We start from the raw sequence: 13,639 nt of genomic DNA on the forward strand, positions 1-13,639 counted from the left end.
AGTAGGACAGGACTTGGAGGCTGAACAACAACAATCTTAATTATCTGCATTTTTGTTTAATTTTTAGTTGATAGCTCAAAATTCTGCTTGACGTTTTCGAAACGTTGGTCTTGGGTTTATTTTCCATCTTCTATCTCTAGAATAGTTTTTCATCTTAACTTTTGATATTTATCATAAACTCAAGTATCATTTTTCTGACCTTATGAATTAATAATACCAGCGCATTGTTTCCATCAACAGAATAACTATCCCATGTAAAGTAAATCTGTTAGAAGTCTTGAACTTAAAGTGGATTCTTCAGACTTCTGTCAGATGTTGAAGAGCCTTGCATTGTGCCTGGCATCTAGTTCAATTTCAGTAAAAATTAGATGAATAAAAGAAAGGCATTGACACTCATTTCTGCCTAGTAGAAATCAATGTCCTAGACAAGGTAACTTTGGCATCATTGCTTCTTTTCACTCCCAGAGTGGCAACTTGCCTAAGGAGGCTCTGGAAGACATGTTTTCCAAATAAATAATCATATTAAAGCTATTTATGTTCATTTAATTTTTCAAAGGGTGCTCAGAAATAATATTTCTTTGGTGTCATCAGAGTAGAGACATCCCTGGGCATCCACCAGAATTGGTTTCAGGACCCCATGGATACCCAAATCCGCAGATGCTCGATCTCCTCACATAAAATGGCACAGCGCAGGTAGACCCAGTATCCACGTTCCACATCCACAGATGAAACCAACTGCAGATGGAATTGTTACATCCAGTGAAATAATAGATATGCAGTTGGTTGAATCCAAGGAGGCATGAGCCCTCGGATACTGAGTGCAAACTGTACCCATAGGAGATGGACACCTTGAAGCTTGCAATTTAAAGACAGAATCTATTTCATTTTGTTGAGTTCTAAAGAGAAATAGTTTAACTGCCAGGAACTCTGTGTTTGGTTCCAAATATTGAAAGAAATGTCCTCTGCTCAGAGGTGATAGGCTCTACTTTAAAAATATGCTCCTTTAGTGTTCTAAGTCACATAAAGTTCAGGCATATACCCTATGCATGGCTTCCCAATCTATGTGGCAAAATGAAAAAGCATTTTGTGGAATGCTTTGCAAAAGGTTTGGCATTGAAGAAAATCTGAGAAAACGTCTTGTCTCTTTCTTTCTCTCTCTCCCATTTTTGTTTTCACTCTCTCTCACATACCAATACACACTTACACACAAAGATTCACACCATTCAATGTTTTTTCAGAAAGAACACTGACTCTAAATGGCCAAAAAAAAAAAAAAAATGCTTCCCCCCCGCCCAGTCATTAAAAGTAAATTGAACTAAGGATATATAAACCTTATCAAAAAGGATATATAAACCTTATCAAACTCCTTCTATATATATAATCTAAGATGGAAAGTATATAAATCAGTAATTTTATAAGTTTTATTTTTTTTTCTTTTTCATTTTTTTGTTTTGATTTATTTATTTTTTTTATTTTAGTTTTTTATTTTTTAAATTTTAAAATCTTTAATTCTTACATGCATTCCCAAACATGAACCCCCCTCCCACCTCCCTCCCCAGAACATCTTTCTGGGTCATCCCCATGCACCAGCCCCAAGCATGCTGCATCCTGCGTCAGACATAGACTGGCGATTCAATTCACATGATAGTATACATGTTAGAATGTCATTCTCCCAAATCATCCCACCCTCTCCCTCTCCCTCTGAGTCCAAAAGTCCGTTATACACATCTGTGTCTCTTTCCCTGTCTTGCATACAGGGTCGTCATTGCCATCTTCCTAAATTCCATATATATGTGTTAGTATACTGTATTGGTGTTTTTCTTTCTGGCTTACTTCACTCTGTATAATTGGCTCCAGTTTCATCCATCTCATCAGAACTGATTCAAATGAATTCTTTTTAACGGCTGAGTAATACTCCATTGTGTATATGTACCACAGCTTTCTTATCCATTCATCTGCTGATGGACATCTAGGTTGTTTCCATGTCCTGGCTATTATAAACAGTGCTGCGATGAACATTGGGGTACATGTGTCTCTTTCAATTCTGGTTTCCTCGGTGTGTATGCCCAGAAGTGGGATTGCTGGGTCATAAGGCAGTTCTATTTGCAATTTTTTAAGGAATCTCCACACTGTTCTCCATAGTGGCTGTACTAGTATATATAATATAGATCCATAATTTTCACAGGCAGGCTTTTAAAAAAATGTTTTAGTCAAAATGGAATTGAGTGAAATATGTTGATGGTGGTCCATATCTTGGTGTTAGAAGGTATCTTTCTCTGTCACAGGCAATTTACTAAAAGTAAACAAACTTCTATTAATATTACTTGAAATGGAAATAAATATTTGGAACAAAATCTTCAAATGCTATAAAGCAGGTTTTGTTTGCTTGCTTTTGCACTCTCCGTGCTATGAGGTTCCATAGGTTAAAAACCCTGACTGAAAACATCATTCCTCAAAGTATGGTCCTATTCCAGTAGAAACTTGTTTTCAACTCTGCAAGCCTATAAAACTGTAGCCTTCTTCCCAGCCCACTTAATTACCTTCCTAACTAAAGTATGGGCTTGCCTGGTGGCTCCGATGGTAAAGAATCCACCTGGAATGCAGGAGATATGCGTTCCATCCCTGGATCAGGAAGATCCCTTGGAGAAGGAGATGGTAACCCACTCCAGTGTTCTTGTCTGGAAAATCCCATGGACAGGGCAGCCTGGTGACTATAGCCTATGGAGCCACAAAAGAGTCAGACACGACTTAGCAACTAAACAACAACAGAATTGGGCGTTCTCAGTGATCTGGCTATGAATCAAACACACCAAGAATATGAGTGGACTGGGGTTTGAGTAGGGGCAGGGGCAAGGTTCTTGTTAACAGTAGCTTAGACGTGAAAACAAAAGTAGAACTTGCCATTTGAAAAATGGGAGACTATTTTTTTTCTTTCTTTTTTAGTTCAATTGTATTTTTATTTTTATTTATTTTATTTATTTATTTATTTTAAACTTTATTTTACTTTACAATACTGTATTGGTTTTGCCATACATTGACATGAATCCACCACGGGTGTACATGCGTTCCCAAACATGAACCCCCCTCCCACCTCCCTCCCCATAACATCTCTCTGGGTCATCACAGTGCACCAGCCCCAAGCATGCTGTATCCTGCGTCGGACATAGACTGGAGATTCGATTCTTACATGATAGTATACATGTTACAATGCCAAGTTCAATTGTATTTTAATCCAGGTCAGTGAATTTCCTAGTTTTGCCATTAAGGAAATATAGGGAAGGGGTTTCTTGGTCCAAAGTTGTTGTTGTTGTTGTTGTTTTTAATTAAATGAAAGTGCCTTTATTCTGGAACACCAGAGTCTAATGGTAACTCTGACTGTGATATGAATGCTTCAGGAAAATGATTCCAGAATACTGTGAGTGTTCTTGCTCTTTTATGTGTGATTACGGATATTTTTGTTGTAGTCTCTTGGTAATAGATTGCCCTTTATATGTGCTTACTTTTAGTTTGAATGGATCTTTCTGGTAGTGTTAGAAAAACATCTTTTTTATTTTAACTAGAAAGCATGTAGTATGAGCAAATGAGACTATATGCTTTGGTATCTCTCTTTCTCCCAGGTATGATCGTTTATTGTACAGCTATAGAATACGAAAATAAGTTTATTAAGTTTACTTAGAAATGATTCAAAGATATCTGTTTGAGCTCCTTGAGCTATGTCAACATTTTCTTGAAAGATACCTGATATTATTTGATGTTTACTTTTTTTAAGTATAGTATTTGTAAGTTAAAGTGCATGGGGACATTTTATTACATTTTAAATGTAATTCCTGATCCCCAGATGCTGTCCATATAAATCTGAACAAACCCAAGACATCGCTATCTATATTAGATCAACAAATCCGCTCAGTCCCTGGGCTAGTGTTAAGAATAAGCAGCAAAAGTGAAATTCCTTGGTAATAAAACTTCTGTTTCTTGACAAGTGTGATGTAAGGACATTTTTTGCTATGCTGCCTACACCTTTCAAAGTAGGTTACACTGTACGGTCCGATTATGTCTTCCTGTAACCTCTATTTCAAAAGTGCATGCCGTGTAAATAATACACTTTTCTAACAACTATTTTAATGGTCACTGTTTTTAAGGTCATCTTCATGTGAAATTCAAAACTGCAAAGTGCTGAAAATCCCATTTTGTTTCCAAGGAAAGGATGTTTTCTTTTTCTTTTCTTTTTGTTCTCCTTTGGGTTTTTATTACCATTTCTTAAAATGGCAATCTCAGTGGGAATTGGCATACTCATATATCAAACTTCATTTGCACTACCATCAGGTTAAATAATTTTTTGAAGCTTTAAATGCATCATGAAATTGGGAATACCTATGTAGGCAATTGCTATTGACTTCTCAAATTATTTTATTACACGTTTCTTCTTGAGACCAGACAAATAAGATATTTTCAGGGCTAGAAGACACAAATGTGTCTCTTGCTATTACCCCCAAATGACGCTGTAAGATGCTGTCTCCTGGTTGGTGGGGGGAGGGGAACCCCACTCACTTGTTAACAGCTAGTGCACCTCCAGAATAATTTCTAGAGCTATTTCCCCCCAAATAACCACAAATCTATATATCACTCTCTCTCTCTCTCTAAATATATATATATATATAGATATAGATGTAGCTTTCATTGATTTTTTTCTAATTATGACATGCTGTTTTAGAAACTTGGAAAATTATATAAAAATACAGTGGGAAAAAAATCTTTATAATTCCACCCAGAAAATCATGATTTATATTTTGAGATATCATAATCCTTTGTCAATTTCAGCTTTGCCAACCAAAGGTTTGAGCTGATATTGTTTTGTATTATCATGCCAAAATTGAAAATCCACAACCTATTTACACATGTAGCATTCAGTTCAATTTCCTTGATTAAGTGTAACATGATGAGACCTCTTTAAACTCCATCCCTTTTATATATAAAAATGTCGGAAGAGACATTCAAAATGTGATTGTGTACAGAAGCCAAGGGACTATTTAGATTTCTGATATCTGTTTAAAAAATACAAAAGGGAAACACAGGTTCAAAAAGAAAACACTAATAAAAGTTAAAAAATTTCAAATCCAAATAGTGTGTAGGTGAAATACAATTAGTGGAATATATTGCCTTTGCCCATAAATGGTGTTAAAAATAACAATTCACTGAAAGATTGAAGATGGCAAATCAGTCGTATGATTAATTACAAAAGCAGATATTTTTTAACTCTACATATCTCTTTCACTTTGTAACAGGTTACTTTAAGTGTAATGCATTTTATTGTTTTTCCAGTAAAACCCTTATTTCCCATTAACTCTTAATATAATTGTAGTTTTCTCATTCATTACAGTCCCGGAAATTTAACTTCCGTATTGATAAGAGCTACATGCATCTGTCCTTACAGTCTTGTTGATTTATATAGTACCACTTTTTAAAGTGAGATCATTGTGCTCTGTAACTTGCTTTTTCTTTGACATCAGAATACAGGTTTTCTTCTATGCTGTCATATTTTCTTTTAAATAATTTTGAATGGCTGTATAGATCCCCATGAATAGATAAAAACATAATTTCTTAAAGCTTCTTATTCTTAATTCTTTATGAATGGACTTTCACAATGGTGGATATATCATTAAAACATCTTTACTATTTTATAATTAAACTATCTTATTATTATATTCCTTTGCATTTTTTGACTACTAGGCATTTTTAAATACCCTTGATATGTTTATTTTCTATGTTCTTTTCTTTTGTTAAGGAATTTATTTTAACTGCTTTCATTTGTTTCTAAAAGAGATATTCTAGTCTAAGAACCTTTTAAATGTAATAGTTATTATTATTATTTTTTAGTTATGATTTTTCCTGAGATAACCATTTGCTTCAGTTAATTTCCAAGTTTTAAACTTCTAAGAAGTTTACATCTGTGTTCAGTCAAATCCAACAACATTTTTCTCAGTGTTTCTGTCATTATCATTACATAATTCAAGTATCTGTAGTCTTATGAGCATATAAATATTGAGCTGGCCAAAATGTTCATTTGGGTTTTTCTGTAACAGCTTATCGGAGAAGGCAGTGGCACCCCACACCAGTACTCTTGCCTGGAAAATCCCATGGACGGAGGAGCCTGATGGACTGCAGTCCATGGGGTCTCTAAGAGTCAGACACAACTGAAGTGACTTAGCGGCAGCAGCAGCATAACAGCTTATAGATCAAACCAGCAAATCCTAAAAGGGATCAGTCCTGAATATTCATTGGAAGGACTGATGCTGAAGCTGAAACTCCAATACTTTGGCCACCTGATGAGAACTGACTCACTGGAAAAGACCCTGATGCTGGGAAAGCTTAAAGGCAGGAGAAGGGGATGACAGAGGACGAGATGGTTGGATGACATCACTGACTCGACAGACGTGAGTTTGAGTAAGCTCTGGGAGTTGGTGAAGGACAGGGAAGTCTGGTGTGCTGCAGTCCACGGGGTTGTAAAGAGTCTGGCATGACAGCGACTGAACGGAACTGATAACAGCTTTTGGGAAACCCAAATGAACATTTTGGCCAACCACATACAACTATCACACTCAGAGTAATATTCTTATGAGCACATATCCCTAAATTTCTTACAGGTGTCCATAGAGATTTTCCTTATATTCTGGTGAAAAAAATTCATGACTCAGAGTCATTATCCTTTCTCCTGGAGAGACCGAGGAATGAACTCTCTTACTGGCTAGTGATGTTTGTGCTTAGCTTCTTCTTTCTTCCAGGTAAATTATTGCCCAGGAAGCCTTTAATTTTCTCTGTAGCTGTGTCTTGCTGGACACAGACCAATAGTTGGCCTGATAGCCTGTTACACGTCCTTGACATCTCTTCTAACAGAGACCTCAGAGGCCTTTTGGTATTTATCACCCCAAAATAAGATACCCAAATGCCACAGGGACTCCTATATGCCAGGAAGGTGGGTATTTTCCTGGTGCCTGAAATAGCATTGATAAATATTCATTGTTTGGAGTGATGGTGAAGTGGAACTCTTATTCCTGAGTGTTCATATGGGAGGGTTGAGGAGAAAATAGAAATTCTTCCTGGATTCCAAACTCAGAGGTTTTCTCCAAAAATTCGAAAAATATTTTTCAGCTGGAATTAAATCTCAAGCAATAGAAACATAAAATTTAACACTCTAATGTATGCTAAAATGGGAATTTTTTTAGCAGAAGGAAAATTATAACGGCAGATGGAACTGAGGATCTTCTTCAGGAAAAATTAAAGGTTACCGGAAAGGCCGTCTTGGTAAACAGAAAAGGTTTGCTTTTGTAGAACTTTCATTTCATATAGACACAAAGTTTTAAAAGACTCATGTCTTTTTAAACAAAAATAATAATACTATGTTGCATGATATAGAGCAGATATAACAATAAAATATATAAAAAAAAGAACAGAAGTGAGAGGAAGGTAAATTAAATTATGATGAATTTTAAGATTCTTACATTGTTTTAAAAATTGTACAATATTATTTGAAGGTAGACAATGATTATTTAAAGATAAATAATGCAATCACTGGAAGAGTCATCAAACAGAGTGCAGAAATATAGCTAAATGCTTAATACAAAAGACAACAAGAAAGTGGAAAGAAATGGGGTAAACGTGAAAAAAAATTCAAGATAGAAGAGCTTAATTGAATCATATCGATAATTACCTTGTCAGTTGATTAGACAGTCTATTTAAAGACATACATTTCTAGACTAAATTAAAGAAAGAGGAATTGAAACATATGTTTTTAAAAAATATAAGCAAACATATAATTTTGAATTAAATGTGTTGAAAAAACATGTACTATGGTGTGCCTATAAAAGTATTAAACTTTGAAAAACAGTACTAAATTTGTTTTTTTTATAATGTTGAAAGGATCAAGTTCATTAGGAGCTATAACAATATTAATTGTGTATGCCCTTTTAAAACTTTTATATACATGAGAGAAAATTTGGCAGAAATAAAGAGGTAAGTAAACACAAAGCATAGTTTGAAATTTTAATAGCATCTTCTCAATATCTGATAAAACAGGCAAACCAAAAAAAAAAAAATCCAAACAATAAAAATACAGATGATATCAAAAGCATTATTATCCAATGTGATTTAGTTAACATTTATGAATATTATCTAACAAATATTTCCTGGAGAATTCCGTGGATAGAGGAACCTGGTGAGCTACAGTCCCTGGAGTCACAAAGAGCTGGACACAATTGATAGACTAACAATTCTTTTCACTATTTAACAAATATACATGGAGCATTTATTAAAACAGAATATAGAATGGATACTAAAACATGTTTAACACATACTGAAAACATGGAATCATTCAGTTTATATCATCTGACCACATGAGTTCTTAGAAATTAATAGTGATGAGATATAAGATATCACTATTAGATATTTCTTAAAATTCTCTAAGTATTTGGAAATTCATCAGCAAACCTCTATATAAAATATAGATCCAAAAGTAAATCACAAGCAAAAATTAGAAAATATTTTGGGTTAAATAATAGTGAAAACACAATATATTAAATTTGTTGAATGCAGTGGAAGTAAGGCTAACAGAAAATTTTATAACTTTAAAAGTTTATACATCAAATTTAAAAAGAGGTAAAATCAATAATTTGAACTTCCACATTAAGATAATGAAAAAACAAAAGCAAATTAAACCCAAAATAAGTACAAGAAAAAATAATCAAAATAAGATCAGAAATCAATGATATAGAACATCAATGATATTGATGTTCAATATAGAACACCAATAAGGTCAAATGCTAGTTTTTTGAGATTAATAAAGTTGATATCAGTTATCCCCAAACTAATCTATAGGTACAACATGATCCCAATCAAAGTTCCAGAAAACTAATTTGTACACATTTACAAGCTAATTTGGGCTCCCCAGGTGGCCCCAGGTGTAAAGAACCCACATGCCAATGCAGGAGATGTAACAGAACAGACTCAGGGCGGGTTCTATCTCTGAGTCAGGAACACCTTCTAGAGTAGGAAATAGCAACCCATTCCAGTATTATTGGCTGGAGAATTCCATGGGCAGAGGAGCCTGGCGGGCTACAGCCACAGGGTAACAAACAGCCAGATGCGACTGAAGTGACAGTGTAACCACACACACACAAGCTAACTTAAAAGTGTATATGTGCATTCAGAGAACTTAGGTAGTCAAAGCAATTTTGCAGAAGAAGAGAAAGCTTGAGGAATTATACTATCTGATTTTAAGATTTAAACTGGTCAACCACTTGTAAAAGAATGAAACTAGATCACTTTCTAACACTGCACACGAAAATAAACTCAAAATGGCTTAAAGATGTAAATGTAAGACCAGAAACTATAAAACTCCTAGAGGAGAACATAGGCAAAACACTCTCCGACATAAATCACAGCAGGATCCTCTATGACCCACCTCCCAGAATTCTGGAAATAAAAGCAAAAATAAACAAATGGGATCTAATTAAAATTAAAAGCTTCTGCACAACAAAGGAAAATATAAGCAAGGTGAAAAGACAGCCTTCTGAGTGGGAAAAATAATTGCAAATGAAACAACTGACAAACAACTAATCTCAAAAATATACAAGCAACTTATGCAACTCAATTCCAGAAAAATAAATGACCCAATCAAAAAATGGGCCAAAGAACTAAATAGACATTTCTCCAAAGAAGACATATGGATGGCTAACAAACACATGAAAAGATGCTCAACATCACTCATTATTAGAGAAATGCAAATAAAACCACAGTGAGGTACCACTTCACACCAGCCAGAATGTCTGCCATCCAAAAATCTGCAAGCAAAAAATGCTGGAGAGGGTGTGGAGAAAAGGGAACCCTCCTACACTGTTGGTGGGAATGCTAACTAATACAACCACTATGGAAAACAGTGTGGAGATTCCTTAAAAAATTGCAAATAGAACTGCCATATGACCCAGCAATCCCACTGCTGGGCATACACACTGAGGAAACCAGAATTGAAAGAGACACATGTACCCCAATGTTCATCGCAGCACTGTTTATTATAGCCAGGACATGGAAACAACCTAGATGTCCATCAGCAGATGAATGGATAAGAAAGCTGTGGTACATATACACAATGGAGTATTACTCAGCCATTAAAAATAATACATTTGAATCAGTTCTGATGAGATGGATGAAAGCCGATTATACAGAGTGAAATAAGCCAGAAAGAAAAACACCAATACAGTATACTAACACATATATATGGAATTTAGAAAGATGGCAATGATGACCCTGTATGCAAGACAGCAAAAGAGACACAGATGTGTATAGCAGACTTTTGGACTCAGAGGGAGAGGGAGAGGGTGGGATGATTTGGGAGAATGGCATTGAAACATGTATGCTATCATGTAAGAATCGAATCACCAGTCTATGTCCGATGCAGGTTACAGCATGCTTGTGGCTGGTGCACGGAGATGACCCGGAGGGTTGTTATGGGGAGGGAGGTGGGAGGGGGGTTCATGTTTGGGTTTGCATGTACACCCATGGTGGATTCATGTCAATATATGGCAAAACCAATACAGTATTATAAAGTAAAATAAGGAAAAAAAATAATAAATAAATAATTTTTTTAAAAAAACTATAATAATCAAGGTATTGTAGTTTCATCTTATGAATGGACATGTAGATAACAAACTGAATAAACTACACAATTGGATTTAGACATATACAGACAATTGATTTTTGATCAGTTTCAATGAGGGATAGGAAAACATTTTAAACAAATATGCCTAGAGCATCTTAATACACATTTTAAAAAAGTTAACTTCAATCCTTGTCTTTCCACGTACAAAAACCAACTTGAGTTAAGGCCAGAATGTGAACTCTGAACCATGGAGCTTCTGGAAGAAAATAAAGGGGTGTATTTTCACAACCTTGGAGTGAAAAACAATTTCTTACACAGATACATAAAGCAGTAACCATGAAATTAACAAATATGGAATTTTTCAAAATCATTTTGGTTCCTCAGAAGGTTCCATTATAGACTGGAAATATATGACATATCTCATACTTGACAAAAATCTGTATCCAGAACTTTCACAGACCTTCTATAAATCAACTGTAAAAAGACAACCCAGTTAGGCAGGCAAAGAATCTTAACAAATACTTCACCAAAGAAGATATGAAAATATGAAAGTAAATAGTAAACGCTTGAGAAAGTGCTCAGTATAATCATCAGGAAAACAAATTTAACACACAATCATACTCATTGGCACCCCACTCCATTACTCTTGCCTGGAAAATCCCATGGACGGAGGAGCCTGGAAGGCTGCAGTCCATGGGGTCTCTGAGGGTCGGGCACGACTGAGCGACTTCATTTTCACTTTTCACTTTCATGCATTGGAGAAGGAAATGGCAACCCACTCCACTGTTCTTGCCTGGAGAATCCCAGGGACGGGGGAGCCTGGTGGGCTGCCCTCTGGGGTCGCACAGAGTCGGACACGACTGAAGTGACTTAGCAGATACTCCCTAGAATGATTAAAAGTAAAATCTTTTGAAATTATATATATATGTATTAAATATATATGTAAAGCATATACATATTTTAATTTATTTACAGAGAGAAATGACTATGTCTGAATCAAAAAAAAAAAATAGTTGCTCAGTCATGTCTGACTCTTTATGACCCTATGGACTATATAGCTGGCCAGTCTTCTCTGTCCATGGAATTCTCCAAGAATACTGAAGTAGATAGACATCCCTTCTCCAGGGGATCTTCCTGACTCAGGGATGGAACCCAGGTCCCTTGCATTGCGGACAGATTCTTTACCATCTGAGCCACCAGGGTAGAGAGATACTAAATACCTTATTAGGAATGTTACCATGAGCTATGCCTTCTGCAGTTCTGGCTGGTAGATTACATTAAGCTTTCCAATGCCAAATACCTGCTGCTGCTGCTGCTGCTGCTGCTGCTGCTGCTGCTGCTGCTGCTGCTAAGTCACTTCAGTCGTGTCTGACTCTGTGCAACCCCATAGATGGCAGCCTACCAGGCTCCCTCGTCCCTGGAATTCTCCAGGCAAGAACATAGGAGTGGGTTGTCTTTTCCTTCTCCAATGCATGAAAGTGAAAAGTTAAAGTGAAGTCGCTCAGTCGTGTCCAACTCCCAGAGACCCCATGGACTGCAGCCTACCAGGCTTCTCCATCCATGGGATTTGCCAGGCAAGAGTACTGGAGTGGGGTGCCTAGGAGGTATCAATACTTGAAGTCACAGGAGCCCCGTATGGGGTATTATGCATCAGATCCAGTAAGTGAGAGAGTAATCAGTGATATATTTATGCAATATAGGAATTTTGGTCTAACTGTAAACACACATATAGCTAGCCATGCATGCTATGTATGTGTGTATGTTTGCATGTGTATATGGGCAAGACCAGTCATTAGTTATTGGCTATGATCGGTGAGACAAGACAAATATTTCTTAAATAATTTAATTTAATTATCCCAATAAGCTTTTGAAGTTAGTAATATTGTCCAATTTTACAGATCAGAAAACAAAGCAGTACATTGTTAAATAATTATATAAAATATATCACATCATTTTTCCTTAATTTCAATTACTGTGTGTGTGTTCAGTAATTCAGTCGTGTCTGACTCTTTGCAACCCCACAGACTGTAGCTTGTCAGACTCCTCTGTCCATGGGATTCTCCAGGCAAGAATACTGGAGCGGGTTGCCATTTCCTTCTCCAGGGAATCTTATCAACTCAGGGATTGAACCCATGTCTCTTGCCTCTCCTGCATTGGTAGGCAGATTCTATACCATTGCACACCTGGAAAGTTAATTAATAATTTTATTATTCACTTTTATAGAAATTTAAATGTCTAGCAAATGATGGATCTGGGGTTTTAATTCAGATCTAAATATAAATGTGTTACTTGACCACTGTACTTTCCTGTTTCTGGTTAGATGGTTCAGAAGTGGATCAACAAGGCAAGAACTGAAGTCAAAGAAAAGCTTGTATATATGCATTGGTCTCAGGACCCCAGTGAATCACAAATTCCAGAAGGCACTGAACATATATATGATATTTGAGTTGTTTTTAAAGTATGTTTTGATATACTTTTTTTTTTTTAATCTCCAAGTATCTCAGTGAAACAGAAGCCAGAGGAAGATCCTGAAAATTTACAGCATGTAAAAGATGGCAAATGGAAGTTAAAATATACAGTACTCATTATCACTAATTTAAAATGTATAAAATGTCATTGATATTTTCTTTATTTCATGTGCTGCTTTTATGATTCTCTCTTACAGGACATAAAAATATTTTAAAGGTTTTCAGTTATAGGTTCATTTGCAACCTCTGTCTCTTAAATCTCTTTTTTCCGGTGAGTTGTTCACTTCCCCATCAGGACGGATCCCCCCGGGGTCACTGGGATTAGCCATGGGGGGACCATCTGGAGTGACCGTACTTACCCCACCCTTGAAAGTCCCCTGCTGCAGGGGGCTGCCGTCAGCAGGAGCTGGTGACACCGCTGCCCTACTGCTCACCCCCTAGGCCTCCTTGGCATCTGCCCTTCCTCTCCATCACTTGTCCGTCACACAGGAGGGAAACGTGGGGAGAAGAAAGACAGAAGGCA

The sequence above is a fragment of the Ovis canadensis genome, chromosome 18 (assembly GCF_042477335.2).
Source record: "Ovis canadensis isolate MfBH-ARS-UI-01 breed Bighorn chromosome 18, ARS-UI_OviCan_v2, whole genome shotgun sequence".
NCBI classification, from domain to species: Eukaryota; Metazoa; Chordata; class Mammalia; order Artiodactyla; family Bovidae; genus Ovis; species Ovis canadensis.